Consider the following 23,743-nt stretch of genomic DNA (forward strand, 5'->3'; position numbering starts at 1 on the left):
ACAAAAGTATTCTATAGCCGTTGTCTATTGGCTCCAACCTCAATTAGCCAAGTCGTGGGCATGAGGGAATGGTTCTTATGAGAGGTTCCTCTATTTTCCGTAGTAGTTTGCGCATTGCAGCGTAATCATCACCCGCAGTGCTTGCGTGACAGCTGGACCTGAAGTAGACAGCTAGGGGAAGGAAAATTGAGCTTCCGAGTGAGACTTGGCAGTCTTCTCGGATGCATCTCCCACTTCAAATGATAACCGCAGGGAAAATGAAGATTGTTTTGCCGACATATCGTCCTTGCTGCATCATAACATACGCGGGCATATCCTATCCCATTCCATGAGCGTACACTCGTTGAAAGAGATCCGGAGTGAGCTGTTCACGATCGAAAAAAAAACTGTTTTGTGAGGCACGCGAGGGCGCTGTAACACCCTGGGGCGAATATAATTCGTGCATTACACATTGTCACGTCCGATTGACGTGATGATTGCTTCATTTTTCCCTCGCTCGATCGAGGTCCGCGTGGAGAAGGAAATTTTCATTCCTCGACAGGGATTACAGGGCTTTGTTTGGGAATTGGAAACCCGTCAGCAAAATCAGTAAAATTCCTGAGAAAAACTTCGAAATGAGGACGAAGGTTCTTCAATTTTTAAGTTGCCAACGCAACGCATAACCGAAAGATATTTTTTGCGTGGTTTTTCTTCGTTGATGAATAGAATTAGTGAATACACGTCAAAAAACTTGATCAGGACGAACGTTAGTCAATTGGTAAATAGCCGACGCACCAGATAACCATACGATGTGTTTTTGGGTAGCTTTTCTTCGGGCATGAATAGAATCGATGAAATAACGTCAAAAAATCCAAATCAGGACGAATACTCATCAATTAGTTAATGGCCGACGTATCGCATAATCATACGATATGTTTTTGTGTACTCTTTCTTTGTTCATGAATAGACTTAATGAACACGAGTAAAATGGATATGAAGGGAAATTTATTTGGCATGGTTCACGCTTAAAAACATTATTTATGACCTAAGTATCGCCTGCAATCATTTTCAAGGCGGCATTACGAGCGAGCCAAAGTATATGGAAAAAAGAGAAGGTGGTAAGATGAAGCTGTTGTAGTTAACTTAATTAATTTGTCTCTCTCTCACTCCTCACACAATATTCTTACACTAATGAAAATTAACTTTAAAAATTATTGGCATGCAGTCAGAACCCAGGTGAGAATTAAGTGGGGGAGAGTGGAATGTACTTAGTGTAGCTGTTGTCTTGTTAGCGGCTACATTACACGATGTCACACCATCAACCAATTTAAAAGCACCATTGGCATTTTTTCTCAGTTTTCGTTTACACGAAGCATTTTTAATTGCTCTCTGATCTGTGAACTGCTAAAGATGACATCAGGGAGTACTTTTTCACCTTCCATCGATGGAAGATGTCCTGCAGATTAGATTATTCGCCGTATAAATTATATGGAATCGTCTTCCCATCTCCAGACAATTTCGATCTAGCTGAAAACTGCTACGTTTCTTGTGCGCTGATTTTTTCGGAGTGAATGCATATTTTATGGAAGATTGCATTTGGAAATTGTGACCCAATTGTAGCAAGCAAAAAATGGAACATTTTTGCAAATTTCAGGTATATTTTTTCCAAAATAACGCGATTAAAACACTCGCTTACGCACATATTGATGTATCGTGGGCACTTTTTTCTGGCTCCAATTTGCATTTTATAACTCTAAATATAGAAGAAATTAGTTTTTATCGCATAAATCGTCATTCAATATACGTATTGCCCGTTGATGTAAGCCAGATGTGGCTAACCCTCAGCGACGACACAACCATGATGAGCTCCCTGAAGTAGCCACCAGATACGCGCAAACACATCCTTGTCGTCGGAAGGAAAAATTTTTTTTATCATCGAGGAGCACATCATCTTTGTACGTTTCGACGGAGACGGAAAAGGGCGTATTTTGCTGCGTCGTAACACCCTGGGGCGAATGCAATTCGTGCATTCCGCACTGCCACGTCCAATTGAGGTGACGCTTGCCTATTTTTTACTCCCCAGTCTCCAGTTCGAGTCCCGCATCGAGAAGTAAATTTTCATGTCTCGCGCTCAAACGTACCCATCCGGGATAAAAAAAAATTCGAATGCAAGTCGTATTACGCTGCATCGCTGTCTCGTGAAGGAGTGACTCAATCTGCCACAAACATTTCCACTCGGGACGGCTGGACAAGAGAAAATAAAAAAACAACGGCGTATTCTCACCGTGTCGCCATTAAACGTTTCCTTGAGGCGCACCGTCTCGCCGTTATTGTTTTCCTCTCTCTCTCTCTGACCACGAATTAATCTCAACCGTGGAGAGAGAAGGGACAGAGAGAGACTGAGATGGATGTAGTATATACTTACGCGGGAGAGTGGCGGCCCGTTTTCGGATTAGTTGGGATGAGGAATGATTTGAAATAAAAAAGATGGGTCCTTGTGCATGCGGGCGATTTGCTTGGGAGTAGGAGGAGGAGGAGGGGGTGGACCGTGGTAGTGTCTCCACCGGTGGTGACGCCTGGGACGGTCCTGGGTCTCTTTCTGCGTCTGGGCACGGTTGGTGGTTGTTTTTTTGGGAGGGGGTGCGTTGATGGGGCTGACAGTCTGTAGGTGGGGAGGGTTGAGTTTTGGCCGAGTGGTTTTTTGCGAACTATGGCGCGTGCAACGCGGGAGTAGATCACTCTCCATGCTTTGGCCGGAATAAGTATTATAGTAATAATAAAAGAGCTGAAGAGATGAGGGAGTTTTCTGTAGAGTGAGTTGGTGGTAAGAGAAAGAGGAGGTGGTAAAAACTTAGAGGGGTCCTTTTTTCCCACGGGGATCCCAGGTTAATATAATAACTGTTACAATACTTAGTGGTCATTAGTCAAAATAAGGAGGCATACATTAAATAAATAGATTTTTCACCTGTAGAAATTACGTTGTATTCCGTTTAATTGTTCAATTGTGTGTTATTTTCAACGCACAATATTTTTAAACACTTTATTTATAAGGATTGAGTGTTTTAATAACTGTTGACATACTTTGTGCACAAATAAAAATGAAAATTATAGATTGGACATGAATTACATAGATCTTTCATCAGTGAAAATGACCTTTTTCCTGTCATATCAGTATGAATGGTTACTTTTTATGCGTATTTTGATTTCCACGGGATGAGTGTTTGAATTGGACTGAGTTTTCTGTGGAGGGGGTTGCTAAAAGGAGGTGGTAGAAACCAAAGAGGTCCTTTTTTCCCACGGGGGTCCCTCTTCCGGAAGCTAAGAAGGAAGCGCTCTTCCACCATCTTGGACTCTCTCGAGCACGCAAAGGGGAGAGGTGGATAGGAAGAGGGACTATCCTGAAGGAGGAAGAAAGAGGGGGTATGGGGCAAGGAAGGGGTAGGTTCCGAAAAAAATATGCAAAAAAACCTCCATCATACCCTCCGCAGATTCTCTCCTACCGCAAGGAGTTCTCAAGAGAGTAGCATAGAGAGGGGTCGTCTTTGGTAAAGGGAGAGTGGGTGGAAGGATGGCTTTTTTTTCTTCTACTTCTCCTTCTTCAGAGGGAGTATTAAGGCATTGTCGCGAAGTAAGGCGTCTTTTGCGTGCCCCTTCCAAGTCGTACGTAACGATGGTAGGGAGGGTCCGAAGTGCGGGGGTGGGTGGGGGACGACGGGAGCAAAGGTACCTGTGTTAAAGGAGGTGAGAGGAGAAGAGAGAAAAATGTCACTTGTAAGTGGTGGGGTTGGAAACCCGGAATTGCGAGGGAGGAAGGGAGTGGGGTGTGTGGGGGGGGGGGGCGTGGATGAGGCAAAGGAAGAGAGGAAATGAGATCTCTTTTTTCGCCCGAGCATTGTGTGTATTATTTCGGAGGAGAAACATGCGCAAAGGATCCCATCGCCTTAGACTTAGTTAGGGAAGGGTCTGAGGAAGGGAGTCTTTTCCTTTATTTTCCCTTTTATTTTTATGAACAAACGGCTCAAGATCCTCTCAATTTGAAGGTGCTACGCAAATGTTAATTACTTTCCTTCGTTATCATCTGCATCAACAAATTTCATATGAAGACTGCATGGATGCGTGTATGTGCATTAAAATGAAACTATATTGATTCCATCATCATCTTCATTGGTCAAAAATCCTAGGATTCCTTTGACATCGTTCTCAACTCAATTCTCCAATCAGCTAATCTTGTCACACCTATATTCTTCTCTTATCTCTCGTATTTCACCTCTTTCAAATCCTGCATAACTTTTTCCAAAATATTGGCTCCTTAGGTGCAATAATTAATCAACCATAAAGTCCTGTTTTCCCTGAGAGACAAGTGTTCTACATTATATTCGTACTGCCGTGTATTGAGGCATTGATACCTTTATAATGTCTAAAAGCTTTTTGCCAAATCGTTGCTGAATTTCAGAGCAATATGATTTTGTGGAGGAGAACGATAGTCTTTGAATTCCTGCCGTTGCTCTTTGCTATGATACATTGAATTATATGTACTGCTTATTGCTCCCGTAATTGTAGTTTATAACCTCTCTTTCGCCATCCTTTTGACCTTGTTTTGAAGACATCAGAATGAAAGTTTTTACTATGCAATGAATTATTTAATCGAATGAAGTGATACTATTAATGCTACGGTGAACGCACGAAAGTGAAAATAATTGCATATTTAATGCGTTTTTACATATTTATTTGCTTCATTAGCTTATTTAATAGAAAAATTGTGAATAATAATTGTTAGGAGTTGTATGATAAGTCGCATAGCACCTTACTTTATGTTCGTCTGCCAGCGTACACATTTTTGCTTGGCAGTTAGCTGCTGAATATTTTCTGACTATCATTGGGTGAATGTTACGCCATGCCTAATTTTTCGAAAACCGCTAGAATTTATGTTTTATTCGGTAAACGCAGGGTCTTGGACCAGGCTTTAGCAACTTATTTTTCAGCATATCATGGGGTTGCATGGCTGTTAGGTAAAACTGCGCGCTTTGAATAATTTACAATGTTCACTTTCAAGCAGCATTCGGTAATGAGGGAACCGATGCATTTCTCCAAACAGGGATATGGCATGTTGAGTTTATCTTATGTACACTAATAAGAATACAATTAGCGTTTCCTCTTTTGAAATTGTATGATTTAATGATGCGTTCTACGACTATCTTACGAGTCTATAGCTTAATGCCGATGATATTTTACAAATAGACTTTAGTATTGCTGTGAGACTGTTATTGGACCTAATAATAGGGTAAAGTGATGAAAATGTGGCGGAGCGTTACATATAAAGCGTAAATACATTTTTTAAACCCTTACTTAGTGAATCGTTGTTTAATAGAGATTTTTATGAAATCTATGCACCCAATGTTTAGTTTTAGCCTACATTCTTCTCATACCCAGATTCTTAATTAAGTCGTCATGAATATTATTAGAAAGCTAACAGGAATCTGAATCGATTCTTCATTATCAGGATATTTTAATGTAGACACGGAGTGACATTGATATGGGTTATTTTGTAGAGATATAAGTAAGTTTAAGCGTATAGACTTAGGGACTAATTGAGACATAATAATGTAGGTATAAATGGATGGCGAATACCGGTTTGTACTCTTTTCAGGTAAAGTTTTATCGCAAAAGCCTTTATCTGCATCGGTAACTTTGATGTGGTTTACTACTCATCTAAAAAAAACGCAAAAGTATGCAAATTTGCCATTTTGTCCTTGCCAATTTATTCGTTCGCTTGGGGGGTGTGCGAATTTGGAGGGGGCGTGCGCAGGGCGTGCGTGGCCGAAGGGAGCGTGCAGAAGTTGGGCTCGCGCCATCGCGACAGACGCCATTGCACCGCGCTCCACCGCTGCCGACGCCATTGCCCTCCACCTCCTGGTCGATAACGCGCCTCTTTACTTCCGGAAGCCAAGCGCACCAGCCACCACCTACTACGCTATTATTAACTCCGTCCCTCTTGCTAGGGAATCACGCGTCTCGGTCAAATACATATTCAAATCAAAATGACGCAAATTCAAATCATGATGACGAATCCTCTTCTGTTCAATCGGTAGAATTTTGCAATATTTTCATTTTTTATTGGTCCATAAGTGGAATTTAATTCCTGGATTGCCATTTTGTCCTTGTCAATTTCTTCGTTCCTTCTGGGGTGTGAAAATTGAAATAACGAGGAATAATTCCTTCTTTCAATAATGACGCATTACTATGCTATTTTATTTATTCTTTTCCCTACTGTGATTATGATTCCGAACTAAGAAATTCCTTCGCATATTTCTTGTTTTCAAACTGCTCTGCCGTAAACTGTTGTCCAGTTGTAATATTGTAAAATCTTGCAGCAAGTTGAAAATTTACTTACGTGGCACGTTTATTTGTCCTCAATTCGTTAACAATTAGGAGCACACATCTTTATCGCTTGATCGGCCGTCGTTTTCGCGACGTTTTACAATTTTAAAACATAATTGTCATCTTGAAGTTTTCACATTACATTTGACAAAAATTATTCCAATCCTTTCTGGCGCATTAACATTTTAAAAACTTCACATTAAATACATGGAAGTAATTAGTTAAAATTTTCAAAATTTAAGTATAGACTAATATTTACAATAATTCATTCAATGTACTCGGAAAATCCAAGGTGATATTTAAACTTTTAAATGAAAAATACTCCTTGGGGAAATACCAGTCGATTGAGAGTGTTGATTCTTCTTGTTCACTTTGTACATGTACCTCTTTTTTACATCTTTAGAATAACATCAGGGGAGAATTTCGTTCAATACCGTTAAGAAGACCTGTTGAAATCCCTTTAAATCGATGTTTATTTCGATAATCAGCCATTATTCCTATTGTATTTATTGTTTTCCTCGCTGTGGTTATACCACCAAAATAGGTTACTTATCCACCTATTTATTATTTTCAAACTATTAAATGTAGTATAGAGTCTTTGACTAATAATATGACTTTTAGATGATTTAAAAATAATGCACTGCCGTCGTCAGGGTATCGTCATAACCTGCTGCACTCCTATTATCCAAACTTTTTCTACTATAAAATACTTAAGAATTCTACAGTGGTAAAATTACGAGTTAATTAATATAGGAATACATAGTACTTCCGTCTAAATTTTTTATGTTTTCCAGTATCATTCAACGTGTTCTTGTTAAGTGTTTGGGAATAAATGTTACGTCCTATTAAAAGTATTGATGGGCTTGTAGAAGAAATTGGTAATGATTGGTTTACTAAGGTATGGACAAAGTTTTTCAAGTTTAATGCTTTTCTTAGACTAAGTAACTGGCCCTGATATTTTCCTCAACTTTGAAGGATAGTTAGGAATCAACATACATTATTTTCACCAAGAAGACCAATATTTACACATTCATTATGTCATATATTCCGCCTAAAGGTATAACAAGCTACTTTTAGGTACGTTTTGAACGGCCAGATCAGATTTTATTTATGCCCTTTTCAATTTAAAAAAACAAATGCAACGTGCACAGTTGGATCAGGTGCTGAGGAATGATAGTTGAGTAGATAAATCCTAGGCGGGATGTCTGTTCTTCTTTTTTATATATTTCAATTAGGGTTTCTTAGTATTAAGGTTTACATTACATTTGTACTTGTATTGTGGTATTTTGTAGCATATGGCAAATTATGGTTAGGGTGAGTATTTGAGTTATTCGATGGAAACATTTGTTAAATATTATCAACGATTCTTCCATGATGCTTGCTGTATTTTATGATATTGAACTTACATTCATCATAATTTTAGGGTCCTGTTTTTCTTATGTCATTTGAGTTGAAATCTCCCTCTCTTTACTGAATCATATAAAATTGGCTTTGTTATTTACTTTTAAAATGTAACCTGGAATTGTGAAACACGGAATTGCCGAATTCCTAGACCAAACTGCCTTTTGGTCTAGGATTTCGGCAATAGACAATTATCTATCCATATTTCACCTACATCTTTGAGGAACATTTATGGAAAGGGAAAATGTTTTCCAAGGCCCTCTTGGTGTCATTCATAGCTATATAAGTCACTGCGTTTTCAAATTTTGATTCTTTTCGCATCTGTTATAACCGCCTTTTTCATGTGAACCTTTTAGTTTATTTTTGAAATTTTCCTTGAGATAAGTTGTGCTATATCATTCAGGCAGTTAAACTTCATTCACTCCAAAAAATCTACATCTAGACAGAAAAAATATAGCCCAAATTTTACTATATGCTAAATAAATTTACCGCACGTCTTTCAGGATCTTTGACTTTTATGGTTCAGGGGTAACAATTCCTTTTGAAATGCGGTCATTGCGAATCCTTCTTGGAAAAATAATATCTTGTATGCTAAATTACACTTTTACATCTATAAAGGCCCTAATATCCAGCGAAAGTAAATTTGATCATCCGTTATCCTTTGTATAAACTGCGTTTATAATTAAGAAATTCTTGCTTCATTTTCTTTGTCATTTTTAACGTGGGATGTCATATGATTCAGAATGTTTACAATTATTTCAGTTTTTATTTTGTTTGGCCGCGGTAACTCCATCAAAATCTATGAACTTAGTAAAATTAATCATGCTAGGGTATTTTATCTCAAAATGCTTTTTATACTACGCTTTTTCAGATTTTTTGTACTGGTTTTGCATATTTTTCCTAAAGAAATTGTATTTTGAGATTAAATTCATGAATAATTAATGTTAAAGCATCCGCTACTTTTACACAAGTGAATAAGTTTCCTCTATTTAGTTACTCATTCACACTATTCTTAGATGATACAGTACGAATTTCTGCTATCCGTATGCACGATTTTATCTTTAACTTTTCATTTTGAAGGGTTCCTCATTTATTCCGAGAATTGGCGTTATATCGGCTCGATTTGAGTAAAAGAGAAAGGATATGAAAATAAAGGGAAACAAAATGGCATAGAATGAAGCTATCTAAATTAGCATGGTACTCTAAGCAAAAAGATGAATCCTCACTCTCGATAGGTAAACAAGACCGTCGTCATCTTGCGGTTAAAGTATGCTTGGAGGTTGCAGAATAAAATTTCTGTTGCAGAAACAAATTCTTTTTCAGATGTTATAAAGACAAACCAGAATTAATCCTCGAATTTTCCTCATAAATCTTAGCCCTAGCTGTGTAATGGATGAAATACTTCGTTGTCTTTTTAAAATATATCATTAAAAATTACACTTATCAATTCAAATTAAGTGTGCAGAAATTCATGCCCTTTCTTCTTGAATCCTCGGGATTAAAGATAATATTTTCCTGGTTTTATTGTCATATATTGACCCAAGAAACAGATCTTTCGCGGCACGAGGTTCACAGCACGCAAGCCGCTTTTGTTCCCGTGCTCCGCGGAAGTTCCCCACCCGACCCGTCTCACTCCCCGAAAGAGAGCACCCATCCACCACTCCTCCCCTCAGCCCCTGCTCATCACCTTCCTCTCACCGCAGCGCCGCCATCGTCGTCCGCCTCCGACGGCTCCCGACCCGGCCCGCAACGGCTTGCGGCGCCCTCGCGAAAAAGCCCACCGTGCGTGGGACCCACAGATACGAAATCCGCGAACCCCCATTCCCAACGCCGACTCCTTCCTCAACCGCCGCCGCCGCCGAGTATTCAATGGCCGGGGAACCTCCTCTTCGCTTCCCGGATATACTTGCTTCCGCCAGGATCTCACCCACTCACTCTGTCACTCAGTTTGCGAGTCTGTCAGTCTCCCTCGCCTGTCACCTCGCTGATCTCTCCCATCTTCTTCTCCTCCTCAAGTCTACTTTCTCACCACCCCTCCTTCTTCTCCCACTCGCTTGCTGCCTTCCTTTTACACCTCAAACCCCTCCTCCATACCTTAACCCACCCATCTCCTACCCCTCCTTCTTGCAAAAAGAATCCTAACCCCTCCAAACACATTTCGCTCCCTTCGTTCGCATCTTCCAGCTTCCCAAGCAAAAATAAAAGACCTCTCTCTCTCTCCCTACCTTTCCCACCGCCTTCTCCCTTTTCTTATATGTTGCCCTCGTCTTCGTTCGTTCTTCTTCCTTTGTTTTTTTCTTCTTCTTCTTCAAGGCTCTCCACCACCACCACCTACTAACCAACCCAACCTTTATCATTATTGTTTGTGCTGGTGAGAGCAGCTTCATCTCGGGCGACTTCCTTTATCCGCCCGCCACCTTCCTGCCATCATACTAATGAAGTGTCTTAAAACGGCCGATTTAATGGCCGAGACCGAGAATGCTCTCTCACCGCATGCGCGCGTACCATATATTCGAAGCTCAGGATTTATTCTTACCTCCTCGTACCCTTTTCGAGAGTATATATACCTACCGGAGATAAAATACGAGGAGCTGCCCCACCCTCTTTTTTACTTTCTTACTCCTGCCTTAACGAGCTGATACAAGGCTGCGTTGGAGAGGAGTTGGAAATTTATAATTTTTGTTGTAAAAAGCTAAGTTTTATTCAGAAAATATAAGCACTTGATTCTTTAAATTCAGCGGTATTTATATTCTCAAGAGTCGTTGGCCCTTATGAAATTATGGAATTCATAGCCTTGATGCTGCAATGAATAGAAAATATTCTCGAAAGATGCCATCTTCATAAGGTAAATTTTGTATCATGCCACTTGAAGCTCTCTGGATGGAGCATGTTAGTCATCTTTCAGTTTGTATCACGGAGGCAAAAACGTAAATGCTTTATTTTTTAAATTCAAGCTATAGCCCGTTATTCATGTGATTTTGATTAATTGTAGGGTTGAAAATTTTCGGGTTTCATCCGCCCTCGTCATTTGCCCTATAAAATTCATTTTACGCTACTGAATATATAAAACCTATTCTTACACCCGTCAATGAGAGCCTCAAGTATTTTAAAGATTCGCCTTTGAAATTTGGATTTTTAAGCTGAAATATCACTTAAAGGTGAACAAAAACTATTTCCATGAAGTATTGGATTTTAATTTTTAAGGCATGCTACGACTTGTACCAACAAGCTAGGTAGCACTAGAATACATCTTACGTTAATCATTCGATACTACGATCCTTTAGCTTAGTAATAGTAGAGTGGAGTCATACTGTCATTAGGAAACCTACGTTTCCAGGTTCTTGAGGAATATGTAGAACGCTAAGATTAAATATTTAGTGAATCTAAATATATGTATCTCATTTTAGATATTCTTAAATGTGCATGATCAGTTAGGCTGATATGAGACGAGAGTCTGTACCCGTTTTGAATAGTTAAAGAGCAGTTTTCTGCATTATTTTCTCTAAGTAATTTCCATAAAAGTAAAACCAAAAAACTAAACAATGATCATGGTCTTTTAGTTGCACGAAATCTTCTCTGTGTGAATAAATTTATTATTAAAGGAATATTTTTAATGCTCACAGGTGAATATGGAAGTCAAATTTATATTTTATATTGTCCGTGGATAGCTTTTGTCTCTGAAGTCTCTGTCTTGTACCTGCTAGTAGTTGACGATTCATTTGGCGTTACATACGCCAAGTTCTTCCACAAACGCGTTAATGATTTTTTAGAGGCATAAAGCAGGCTTCAATATTATCAACATACATTCTGTACTGTGTGAAGTTTGGCAGCTTTATAGAAATGCTAGATAATTGTGATTTATAATTATCATCTCTAATGCCAACAATGAGGAATTTTTATCTGTTAAAGAGAGCCTTTAAAGAGTCAATATATCTTGAAACTTCAACTGAGAAAGAGTATAGCTTTTTACCAGCTATAAAGCTATTTACCTCATTATTTCTTGGTGACGATATTCTCGTTCAGCATAAATGGACAATTTTGAGGCCCACCTTTCCTCGTACTTCTTCAAAACTATCTTTCTTAGATAGAGTGCAATACATGTAACGCTGTGATTTTACCGTTTGTTAAAAGTATACAAATTTTAAGCCTTTCATTCTGGCTGAGATAAATACAATAAAAGAAAACATGTTTCCTTTTATTTGCATTTAATATTCTATTTCCTTAAAAGATTCCATTCTAGTTTCAATTGATCGAATGATGCATTGAAATCCGCTACCTATCACCTTTATTGCGTATCTAATCTTCTTGAATTCAGTATTTGAGTGGGTTGTAGGAATGATGCAGCATTATAGTGAGGGTTTTAAAGAAAGGTGTGATATTAAATTTAGCTTTTCAATACTTACACCCCTGCTGGAAAAAAGACATAGAGATGTTTTAATGTCTTATAATTTTGCAAGGCAATTAATTCATTACTAGATTGCTGTGGGCCAAGTACATTTTTTCTTACTGAATTATGCATGTATCAAGTTTAAGTAAGTTGGAAATGCTTTTTGTGGAAAGATTGTTGATGTTGAGTAGAAACTTCAATGCGATTCTCAGTTAGTGAATCATGCTAAAATCATTCAACTTCAGTCAAAGCTTTGTTTTGAAAATGGGCATAGAAGTTGATAGAATAAGTTTTAGGTTCAGCTGGACCACTTTTGTAACACGTCAACGAGTTTTATTAATTATTGCCTCAATAACGGTATCATTTTAGGTGCAATATAAATCCATCAGCTCCCAAATTAACAGTTACCTTTCGCATTCAAACATCTAGCTTCGGCTTTTGCATTGATCTTATTTAATAAATATATCGGGAAACCTTTTTTTATCTGATCTATTGTATTATAATCTCCACTGTGATTCAGCAGTGATATTTCCTCAAGTGCACTACAACCTTAGCATCAGTAACAGGTACCCTGGATGTTGCCTTTTCCATCCAAAGATTGTAGCTTTTTCATATGAATGCAAAAATACTCGCTAACTCCAACTAATTCATAACATATTTTAAAGAGAATGGACCTTCAGATAATAGAAAAAATAAAGCGATGGATGCACGCTTCAAGTATTCTTAAATTAATTTATCTTAAAATCTCATGTTATTTGTTTGCTCAGTATTAATTGCTTTTTTATCCATTGAATTGAGTTCAAGTAATAATTTATGTAACTGTGTGGCCCAAAGTCGCATCTGGGTTGAATTAACTGTTGGCGATAGGTGGTTATTGTAAGATTGAATAGTTTTGCATGTGATCTATTTCTATTTTTATGAGTACCTGTGGCAGTGTTTTGGGAATAGCTTTTTAAAAGTAAAGCGATGAGGGAAATGCGGGGGAATCTATAAAATATTTAATTCGTGAATTTCAAATTTCAATTTGCAGTCTGAATTCCACTCAAAGGTGATTGAGAACTTACAATATGGTCGTGTACCATCCTTATCTCTTCTTTGATTCCTCTTCTTATTTTTCCTAAATTCATTTCTCCTTCATACTTTCTTTTTCCCAAATGCGATCCAATTCTTCATCTAGTCTTCCTCCATATCCTGTAGCCATTTATAGGTAAACCTATTTTCTCCGGGTAAACGTCTCCTCTTGATCCATTCCGTCTAACTACTTAGAATGAATTCGGGAATTCTGTTTCCATCCGCTCTGCTTGCCCTAACCATACCAGCAAAACTGTGTTTAAAAGTGCTGCAATATTTCCCTCTAAAATAAATGTACAACTTAATTCTTATGTTCCATTTTTCTTTTTCTTCTCCAACTATTTCGGAGATATTATCCTTTATTCCTCAAATATCTATCCTTAGAAATAATTCACTGCGTTTTTATAGTCTACAGTTCACGTATTTCTTCCTAAGAGTATTTTTGGTTTTATAAATTTTAAGTAATGAGTCCCTTGACAAAAAATTTGCATCGATGTACTTTTCAAAATTTCCTTGTAGTATACCAATGAACGGTAATTGATCTCATCGGACTCTATTCCATTTATTTAAATACGATTCCTAGACGGGTCCCAGACCTTCCCAGACTCTTAACCCCAAATGCTTAGGCTTTACAGGTGACGCAATGTCAATAAAGATGGCGTTTTATATTTTTGTTTATCTTGTCATTGATTCCGACCCCTTTTGTTGTACCAGTATCTTATAAAGTGTTAATCATGCCCTTAATATCAGTCAAATTTATATTCTATCAGTGGTACATCAGCTTAGCTTCCCCTTTATTTTGCTTTCCTTCGGTTACTTCATTCATAGTTTCATTTAAATCCTAGGTGAGTAAAACATTTTTGAATGGATCCAGTTTCCTTACGTATGAGGTCATCTTATTTGCTCTGCTTATCCTAACATAATATTTACATATTTTCAATCTAATGTAATACTGACGTGAGGATCATTTTGATGCAATTGAGATACTCTGATCGACATTAATACCGTTGCTTTTTTGCATATTTTAAATGTGGCAAATTTTATATGCAGATTACCATGGTGGTATACACACTTTCAGCTATTCAGTTAAGTTGATTAGTTACTTTCCAGGCTAAGGAAAAATGGATTAATTTATAGCCGTTGTATAGAGAAACTATATGACTTTCTAAACTATATTCACTATGTGTAAATAAAAACATTATTTGACATAGCATTATTTGAAAGCTCATCTAATGTCCCGATGGAGAAAAGGATCGATTGTGAGTAGCTTCTGTCTTTAAAAGAATACTTAACACTTATCTTCTGCCTGTTGTATGCTACTGAACATTCTAGATGGAACCGGGCCTTCCCGTTTTCTGTGGTTCTTCCCTAGTTATGACTAGAGTCCTCCTTCCACTTTGGGTTTTCCGTATCTCTTTATTTGTATCCTTTCTCAGTATCCACTCTATACGCCTGTTTCCTACCTCTTATTCTCACAGGTATGAGGGTGATGTTAATATGTAATACAGCGTCTTTCACCAGAGGATGGCAATGTGAACCGGAAGGCGTCGTACGAATTAAAAATATTGTGGAAAATTGCTATCAGCTTTTATTGAAACACGTCGAACTTCCACCATATAAGGCCTAAATCTGTCGAACTTATTTGGAACACTCGCTTCCTGTTGGCGTAGGTAGGCTTTGGTCTAAAGTTTAAGAGAGTGTTAATTTTACTTTTTACCTAAAACTCTCAGTATGGTAATGTTGTTGGAGATCGTAAGCCGTCATAGAAATGACTAGTCATTTTAATAGTAATGATTGTAATACTTATATTCAGGAAGACTATAAATATTACAAAGTATTATTTTTTCAAAACTATCGATCATTGTGCCTCCGTTGTTTCCGAGGGTGCTCGTTGACAACTTTATTTTTCAACAAGACGGGTCGCTTGAGCGTGAATATCAGAATGAAATTCTACCGAACCGTTGGATTGATCGCCAAGGTGCTGGCGACTTAGTATGTCTTAGCTGGGCTCCACGGTCACTGGATTAGACACCCTGTGACTTCTTCCAGTGGGGTTACGATAAAGACAACGTTTACGTACCACCACTCGCACAGAACCTGGAAGAGATGAAGAACCGGATCCGTACTGCCATAACATCAGTGAAAAAGGACATGCTTTCCCGAGTATGGGAGGAATTTGAATATCGATGCGATATTGCTCGTCTCGCTAATTGAGGACATATAGAGCATCTGCAATCTAAAATTGATAGGTTCGTAAATATTTTTGTAAAGTCTCATCTTCGTAGGTCGTGAAGTTCAATAAATATATGCATTAAAAATACGAATATTCTTTTTGAAAAATCCTGTATATCTGTGTATTGAATTTAAAAAAAGTGTATTAATGGCATAGAAAATGGAATTTACTAGCTCTCTGTATGAATTTAATGGAGCCCAATGTTTGCCATGAAAATTGGGGATACTTCATGTAACCTTAAATTAATTTGTGCACCTACCAATGATGTGATGATCTTTTGGTTCCACGGTAGTACTGAATCTTCCATACGTAAAGTTTTGTTACAACCAAATTAAAAATTTTACAACGAAATAAATGTGAATTAAACTTTACAAGATGCACCCCAGCAGTATAAAATTAATCATTAATTCACCACTCCAAAAATAATGGTGAATTCATTCCTTAGTTATCTTCTTAAAGGCAGATACTTGGCATGGGTAAAAATTACAGTAGCTCATGAATTTTGCATGATTGCGGATCCATTGGCACAGGCATAATTTCGAATATGTGCTTATCACCTTGCATGAGTAAATAAAAAGCTACCTCCAAATCAATCTCATTGTGTTAAGCCGCCTTATCTAATGATAATTAACGTATAAACTATTGATTACTTTACTTATGGAAAATATTCTGTTTCTCGGTGTAGTTACCCCATTATATTCCTTGAATGAAATGGTTCAATAGCTGGAGATCGGGCTTTTAGTAAAAGTTGGAGGTAAACTTTAATTCCTGATGTGAAAAATAGCCACTGTTGACTATTTTCGAGGAATTACATAACAATAGATATCACTCTAAAATTCTCAAGTTTACGCGTTGTATCAGTTAAAACTCGCTAAACCATAGCGTTTCCACCCTTACTGTTATATTTATTGAACCCCTTCACTTGGCGTAGTTATTGGATGTCACGCGCGTAGTGACTCTACATCATCAAATCATAGAATTTTACAACAACGGAATTGGGCATAGAGTTCATTGGCATTTAATTACAAATAATTGCATTTCTAAAATTGAGGTTAAACATTTTTTTATCTATTTGGTGGACTTGAAAATCGCGTCATAATAATTTTTTTGAATATAGATAACTTAATATTGAAAGGAAAACCTTAGGTATCCATGGGCCTGATTTTATCATGTGATTGCATTGGTTCGTAAAAAAGTAATTAAATTATTATTTAACTAAATTATATGCCTATGTTCGAGGTAGATATATGCTGAAAATTCAACATGCATCTGATTTTATGCTACTTTTTACGATGAAATTTTTAAGGATGTAATGAATCCTTTAAAATATAAAAAAATGAATCCATTAGATCATCATCATGATAATTACAAAGCATTTTCTTGAAACCAAAAAGCCACGAATACGTTTGTCCCGGTCTTACATGCACAATTTGGAAATAGGTGTGCTTTCAAGTTTCTGTTCAACGCTAGCAGAAGCAGTGAGAACCTAATTTTGTATCGATTTGAATGCTCTGAAGGCTTGTAGATGACCAATATTTTCTTAAATCAGTGCTCTGTGAAAGAATATCAAGCGATTCAAAGTAAATGATAACGCTTTTTGAGATTATTATGTGGCTTAAGATTTTTGATATGTTTCCTACCGTCGCCGCTGTGAAATTATTTGGTTTGCTCTTCATATAACGCGCATTGGAATTGATTTCACTCTGATTTTTTCACTCTTCTCATCTCCTTATATTAGGAGAATCATATCCGAAAATTAGTAGGTCGCGAAGTTATCCTAGATCCGGTTTTCGTCACTTACATGCCTTTGAGATGAGAGATAATAATTACTCGAGACCACTGCAAAGTGAGTCAAATTGTAAGGATTATTTCAGAAGTAGCGCTCTTGCTCGCGCACAAATAAACAGAGTCGATCGAGATGAAGAAAGAGTACGCGAGTTTGCGCGTGCATCCTTCCTCGAGAAGGAGAGCCTCGGGAAGGCGCCGCTAGATCGCGCCACTGATCAAGTACGCGTCACCGAGCCACCATCCAGCAACCACCACCCATCCTACCCGCTGGCAAAAAAAACACGCACCCCTGCGAATCTCTCCCCTCAACCTTGCGAAAAGCTTCCCTTCCCCTTACCTCACCCCACGGCCCACCCGCACCGTCGCGGCCTCCCATCTGTCCCCGCGATTCTCGGGGACGTGATATTCGCGTGGGGTGGTGGTGATGGTGGATGCTGTTTTCATTTCTCGGTGGGAGGAGAAACTAATCACGAGAATTTCGCACTTTCTCTCGTCCTCGTCGCCCGTCATGACGCCCGCATAGATCCAGCGTTGGGGAAGGATATAAAGGCGAGGGATGGCTAACGTGTAAAATGATGCGATTTGTCATGCGAGGCGTGATGAGATGTTTTGTGACGGGTCGGCTCATCCCGACGCCCTCGGTATGGGTTGCGGAGCCGAGGGCAGACGCTTGTTTTACGAAATCGTTCCAAAATGGTTGAATATGAGGGGAGGGTTCTGCAGATTCATTGGTATTGGTGGCACATTATGTCGTCCATGTCTTTGTAATTGGTATTTACCTTTAGAAGAGAAATTTATATTCTTTGCCTTGAGCATTTGAGGGTTTTTATCGCGTGAGATATTTTGATTTTGCTAAAGTCATTGGTAACTTGAACGACTGCGATTGCTAAGATTCCAAATGCACTACGTTATTAAGAGTATCTCAAATTTATTTAGCAAAAAATACAAACTCGTCCATTTTATTAAGTTTTATTTAATTGAGTAACCTCTAACCCTAGCTTGGGAAACATTTTTTTTCTGAGTAAGATATAAGTTGGATTTATAAAATTCATATGTAAATAAGGAAAAACTGCAATTCACAATGCCCTTCAGAATATTTTTTTCTGATCGCTTTCGTTGTGATGGCATGTAATGCGCTGTTGTGTAGTCATTGAAATGTAGATTACTTTGGGCTGCATTGTGATTCCAAAACTCTTTTTCCTTAGCGTATTAGTGAATTTGATGAATCCAGTCCTACTTCTCGCCCTGAGCTTTTTCGATTCTGCTGTTATTTTGTAATCTCCATTCAAAATCTTTATTTTCAAGCTTTTAAATATTTGTAGAATTATAGTTTTTTAATTATAATCTTATCAAGTGGTTTGATTTTGAAGAATGGATTTCATTCCGACGTATAAAAAGCAAAATGCAGTAATTTCTTGATGAGTTCGTCTTTTGACGCATTCCATGAATCCTATCTTTGCCATTTTCCATATAAATTACGATTCAACTAATAATCAAAAGTTACATATGCTGCATGTATGAGGTCTGAAAAATTACATCTTTCAAAACTGAATTCTTTCGGAGATATATCAGACACGATCACTTTATCAAACAAGTCTTGTCTAGTTTGAAATTTTAATCCACCTACTTAATGCCGTGAAATTATCTCATATTTCACTTATTTACTGAATTTTAAAATGCACATTTAACATTTTTCAATGGATGCCGAAAATATTGTGAACTACTTCGAATCCATTGTTGATATGGCTAACCATCGCGTATTACTAACCACCTCAAAGCTAAATTTTCATCTATCTTCATATAATTGTTATAAAAATTGATGGTGTGATACTCTATAGTTTACCATATAGTTGTTACAACCTAGTCAGGGATTATTAAGAGACGGGCTCGTCAGTAATATGCTGATGCAAATGGCACGCACCACTCTCCAGCCTTCTGTCTTCTCTGAGACAAAAAAGAAATCATCAAATCATTAATCATTACCGTGGATCAGATATTAGTCATTGCCGACCGCGCCGTGCGTCTGCGCGATGCACGAAAAATTATATTCAACGCCCGCACTCGAGCGAGAAAAAAAACCACGAATTAAAAAAAATATTCGTGAGTGGCAGCGATGCATAAGTGAGTCAGGTCCTGTGTGAGCGTGGGGTTTGGGGAAGGAGGAGAGGCATTTGGACTAATAGCGGGCCGAGAGGGATAATCCAAGGCGGTCGCCGAGCCAAAATGCAGGAGAGGGTAAGGCACTCCTCCGCTTTTATTTTGCACTCCCTTTATTCCGCATCTCAAGTGATGGCTACGGAGAGAGCACCAGATTGGTCAGGAGAGATGAAACATAATGAGCGGGCTGCACCCAGCCGCGTTGAGGAGGTGCGAACCGGAGGCAGACCATTGGTGCACTCGGGCGCTCTCTCGTGCACCGCGTGGGGGCAGCGGAGGTCGGGGGGCAAGGAGAGGAAAGGTGGGAGGGGGCGAAGTGAGTTTTGCGGGGGCATTATGGGAAGAGGAGGAGGATTCTGAAAAGGGAATTGTGTTGGGACCGAGGTTAGACGGGGCAGATGGACTGGGAGGAACCCACTGCTATACATGTGTGTGCAAGAGGGGGAGGTTGGGAGGGGGCGGGAGGTTTATTAAGTGTGGAGAGAAAATGGAAGAGACAGTGTTTGTCAGAAAACAAACCAGACGTTTCATGGCGAATCGACGGACCGGCAGAGACAGACACGCGCTATGACAATACAGGTCCGTGATGAGATGCTGTCTAGCGTTGCTCCTATCGACGCCTACTATTCATGGGGTCTCTCGCTAAAATTGCCATGCTGAGCAAGCATATTTCTCCGTTGTTATGCTAGTTAGCGTCTTGCTATTGTGGGGAGCATCGGCTGTCCATTAAAAATATACATGGGTTTGTATATTGTCTTACTCTTGCTTAAAGGAGCAGTGATGCATTGAGTAATTTGGTCTCTCGGATGATGGCTCTTCGTTTCCTTAAATGGCACTCTTTTATGGGGAAAAAAGACCTAAGCAAATAGGGTATCTCTTGCATAAATATTGAAAAGTCTCAGTTAGAACTTCTGCTAGTAACAAGAAGGCATTCGTGCTCCTTTGTTATTTCATTGTATGATGAGTCTCATTTTTTAACCTAATTGAACGAGTCAGTCCACTTTAGGTTACTAAGTCCAAAGTTAAAGAAGATAAAACTCTCTCAGGCAAGAACTAAAGCTTTTGATTCATGTATTGTGCATGCTGAATTTTCATGTCCATAAAAAAATCTAATGTGGCCTTAAAAATATCAGTAATTACAATTTTATGTGATCGGAATCAAAAATGAAATATAGTTGTTCCGCTTGAACCGTGAAGTAACTCAATGGAGGCAAGGCCGTATTTAACTTACATACTCAATTTTTTACTGTTTAATGGAGAATATATAACATTTTCACCTTAAAACATGTAAAATTCTTCCAATTGTTGTTGATATCGTGCTAAAAGGGCTAAATGTCTTTTTCATTGGTCGAGATGCTTGATATCTCAGAATTCTTTAGTAAAACAAGAAGGATTACCAATAAAAGGAGGTTTTGAGATAGAATATACATATAATTACATTGTATACACATATTGTTATTTGTTTGAGGCACTCGAGCAATCATATTATTTGGGTGTTGCATACAGTAGGTTGTTTTGAATGAATTGCAAAGAATTATTTTAATTTTCAAAAAGACAATATGACTCAGATTTGGCAAATAATTCCACGCTTATCTAATTGAATTTCAGTTGTTATCTCTTTCTCACGATTAGATCGTCTTATTCTTGAAGCGCAGGTTTTTCTTTACGGTCTGGCGGCACTGATTTTATTTTGTATCTATATGCGTTTTCTTAAAGGGTTCAGAAATTCAAATTCCCATGATTGACGCTTTTCCATTTTTTACTTCACCCACTGATGTATTACCTTGCTTTGTCTTTTTCTCAGCGAAATTATTCAAATCTGATATCATGAAATGGTGTTCTTAACTTTTGATCGCCGATGGACATTGGCTGATTGGAAGGTATTCGAAGGTATATACTTAATAATATGATCCAAAAAATCTTTCGATCATGAAAATATTCCCGATTTTATTTATCTTACACTTTACCACTGAGATCAATCAATTAAAAGCCATTTCCTGGGCGATACAGCAGAACATTGATTTAAATATTTTTGCTGATATGGGCCATTTCATATTGACTGAGACCAGTGGCGCGGAATTTTTTTATCTATATTCATTTCAGTAACTAATATAATTATTCATCGGTACATTTTATATGAGAACTTCCCAAAATGGTCCACATTACTTGCCAAATAGAGGCATGCATTTACAAATATATTTAGTCAATTTAGGAGAATAGTTTTTTGCAAGCAATATCGGCAGTAAGATCGATGAGATAATTTTTATAAGATATGAAAAGTATTTTAAGATCATAAATACGTAGGACATGTCAGTGTTTGCAAATATTAAGAAAAGGAATGGAAAATATGGTGGAAACCTCTTCGTCCAGGAGATTGTTTGATAAATGGCGGAGATAGTAAGAGTGGGAGGCTGTGGGAATCAGAGGAAGAAGGGGTGAAGATGGGGGGTTTCGGGGGGTGAGAACCCCTTTTAGCTGTCGTGGTGCGCCGGGTTGAATGTGGAAGAGGAGGGGGGAGGAGAGGAAATAGCGTCCGGTTCCGCTGTAATGAGTCAGGGGCAGGGAGAGGATGTGCTTAGGGATGGTTTCATACGCAAGCGGGTAGATGGGATGCGATGAGCAAGCAGGGTTGCCAATCTAGCCCCATGAAAAAGTAGGAACGCGCGTCTGGTCATCAGCATGGCTCGTAAAATAATAACGCTAGTCAAATTTTTTAGCCTGAGCAATAATCTCCCATGTTATTTATTTACACTGACTAATAGGAAATCTTGAAATTTTCCACCAGATTTTTTCCAGTTGAGATTGGTAATTTATTTACCTATTGCCACACCACCGAATCAGCACTACTTGGACATATATAGGGGTTTTCATAAAGTTTAAAAATTAAACGCTTACGAACACCAGTTCCCACGATAAGGTAAATCTACCCAGGCGGGACTCGATCCCGTAACTGCCTAGCGAGACCTTTAACCCGCCGCCACCGACGCCGATCGAGGTATTGTAATGGAACCTATTTCAAAATAATATTCATCAGTACTATACCAATTGCTATTATATGAAACCTTGGTAAAATAATGACTGATTGGGCTTAGGCTAGGTGGCACAAGAAGACGTGATTATAGTAACAGTTTGTAAGGGGAGAGAGCAAGGACAGCATCACACAATGCTCAAGGAAGACTCATTATACATAAATATATAGTAGCAATGGGATAATATGTTTTATGCTTGAAGGAATTCATGGTCATGTATTAAAAATATATTTGTACCAAGCATGTAGTAGCAAACCTTTTTTTAATAGCCACTATCCAATACATTTTCCATAATTTTCATTTCAATGACATAAATAGAAGTATTTTATGTTACTCTGTGGCTTAATTTCGTATTTTTACGGGGAATTGATGTGGTTTAACGTATTTTACAGGATTTTTTTCATCGGTGAAAATAATGTAACGTTCTACACTCGCTTGTCATAATGATGACTGTGCAACGGTGAAGTATTAGAAAACATATGGAAGACGTATTCTGGAATTGTGGTTGTGAAAGAACTTCCTGCGAGAATTCGTCGGCGAGATTGAACGGGAGAATTCCTAAGGAAAAGAGTTGGGGCGGGGAGATTGGGAGCGGATCTGAGTGAAGCGTATCAAGTGAAGAGACGCAGCGAACCAATTTTCAGATTGATTACTTGATGACGATGAACCAATCCTTTCTCGAAATTTCCTAGAATTTATTGTATCATACGAATTAATTTATGTGATGGCCTTCGAAGTGCTTTGAAGATGACTTTTTGCCTTCTGGCGCAATCTCTAAATGGATCTTTGGAATAATGGTTCAAGTAGTCTCTTGGAGTATGTCTGCATTCGGAGAAATCACATCCATCGAAATGTTATCACTTTTTGGATTCTCTTGCTTTCTTTTGCTTCTTCCTTTTCGTAGCTTAGCATTAAGATGGAAAACATTAGTATATCATTTCATCTCAAGAACTTCATTTCAGCTTTATCAAAATTCACTTAAATGAATTATGAAACAAAATAATCGATCTCCAACTCAGCCGTATATGCTGTTCTCCTCACAGTCTGATTAGATCCTCCTCACTAACAATGCTAGATACTAGATCGATTGCTTTATGTGTCTGCGAACACGGACAGCTGTAGTCCCGATAGATTTCTGTCTTTAGCATTAATTAGGTAATAAAAATATTTTATTTGAAGTAATTCTGAATATCCATGCAAAAAGTGACATAAATGGGAAAATTGACAACTTTAAATTTGTTCTACACACGCAAGTGCTATTAGAAATAATTTGATCATTTTATGTTTTATAATTCGGATTTAGGAAATTTTTCAATTTAA

This window comes from Ischnura elegans, chromosome 2 (assembly GCF_921293095.1).
Source record: "Ischnura elegans chromosome 2, ioIscEleg1.1, whole genome shotgun sequence".
In the NCBI taxonomy this organism is placed as follows: domain Eukaryota; kingdom Metazoa; phylum Arthropoda; class Insecta; order Odonata; family Coenagrionidae; genus Ischnura; species Ischnura elegans.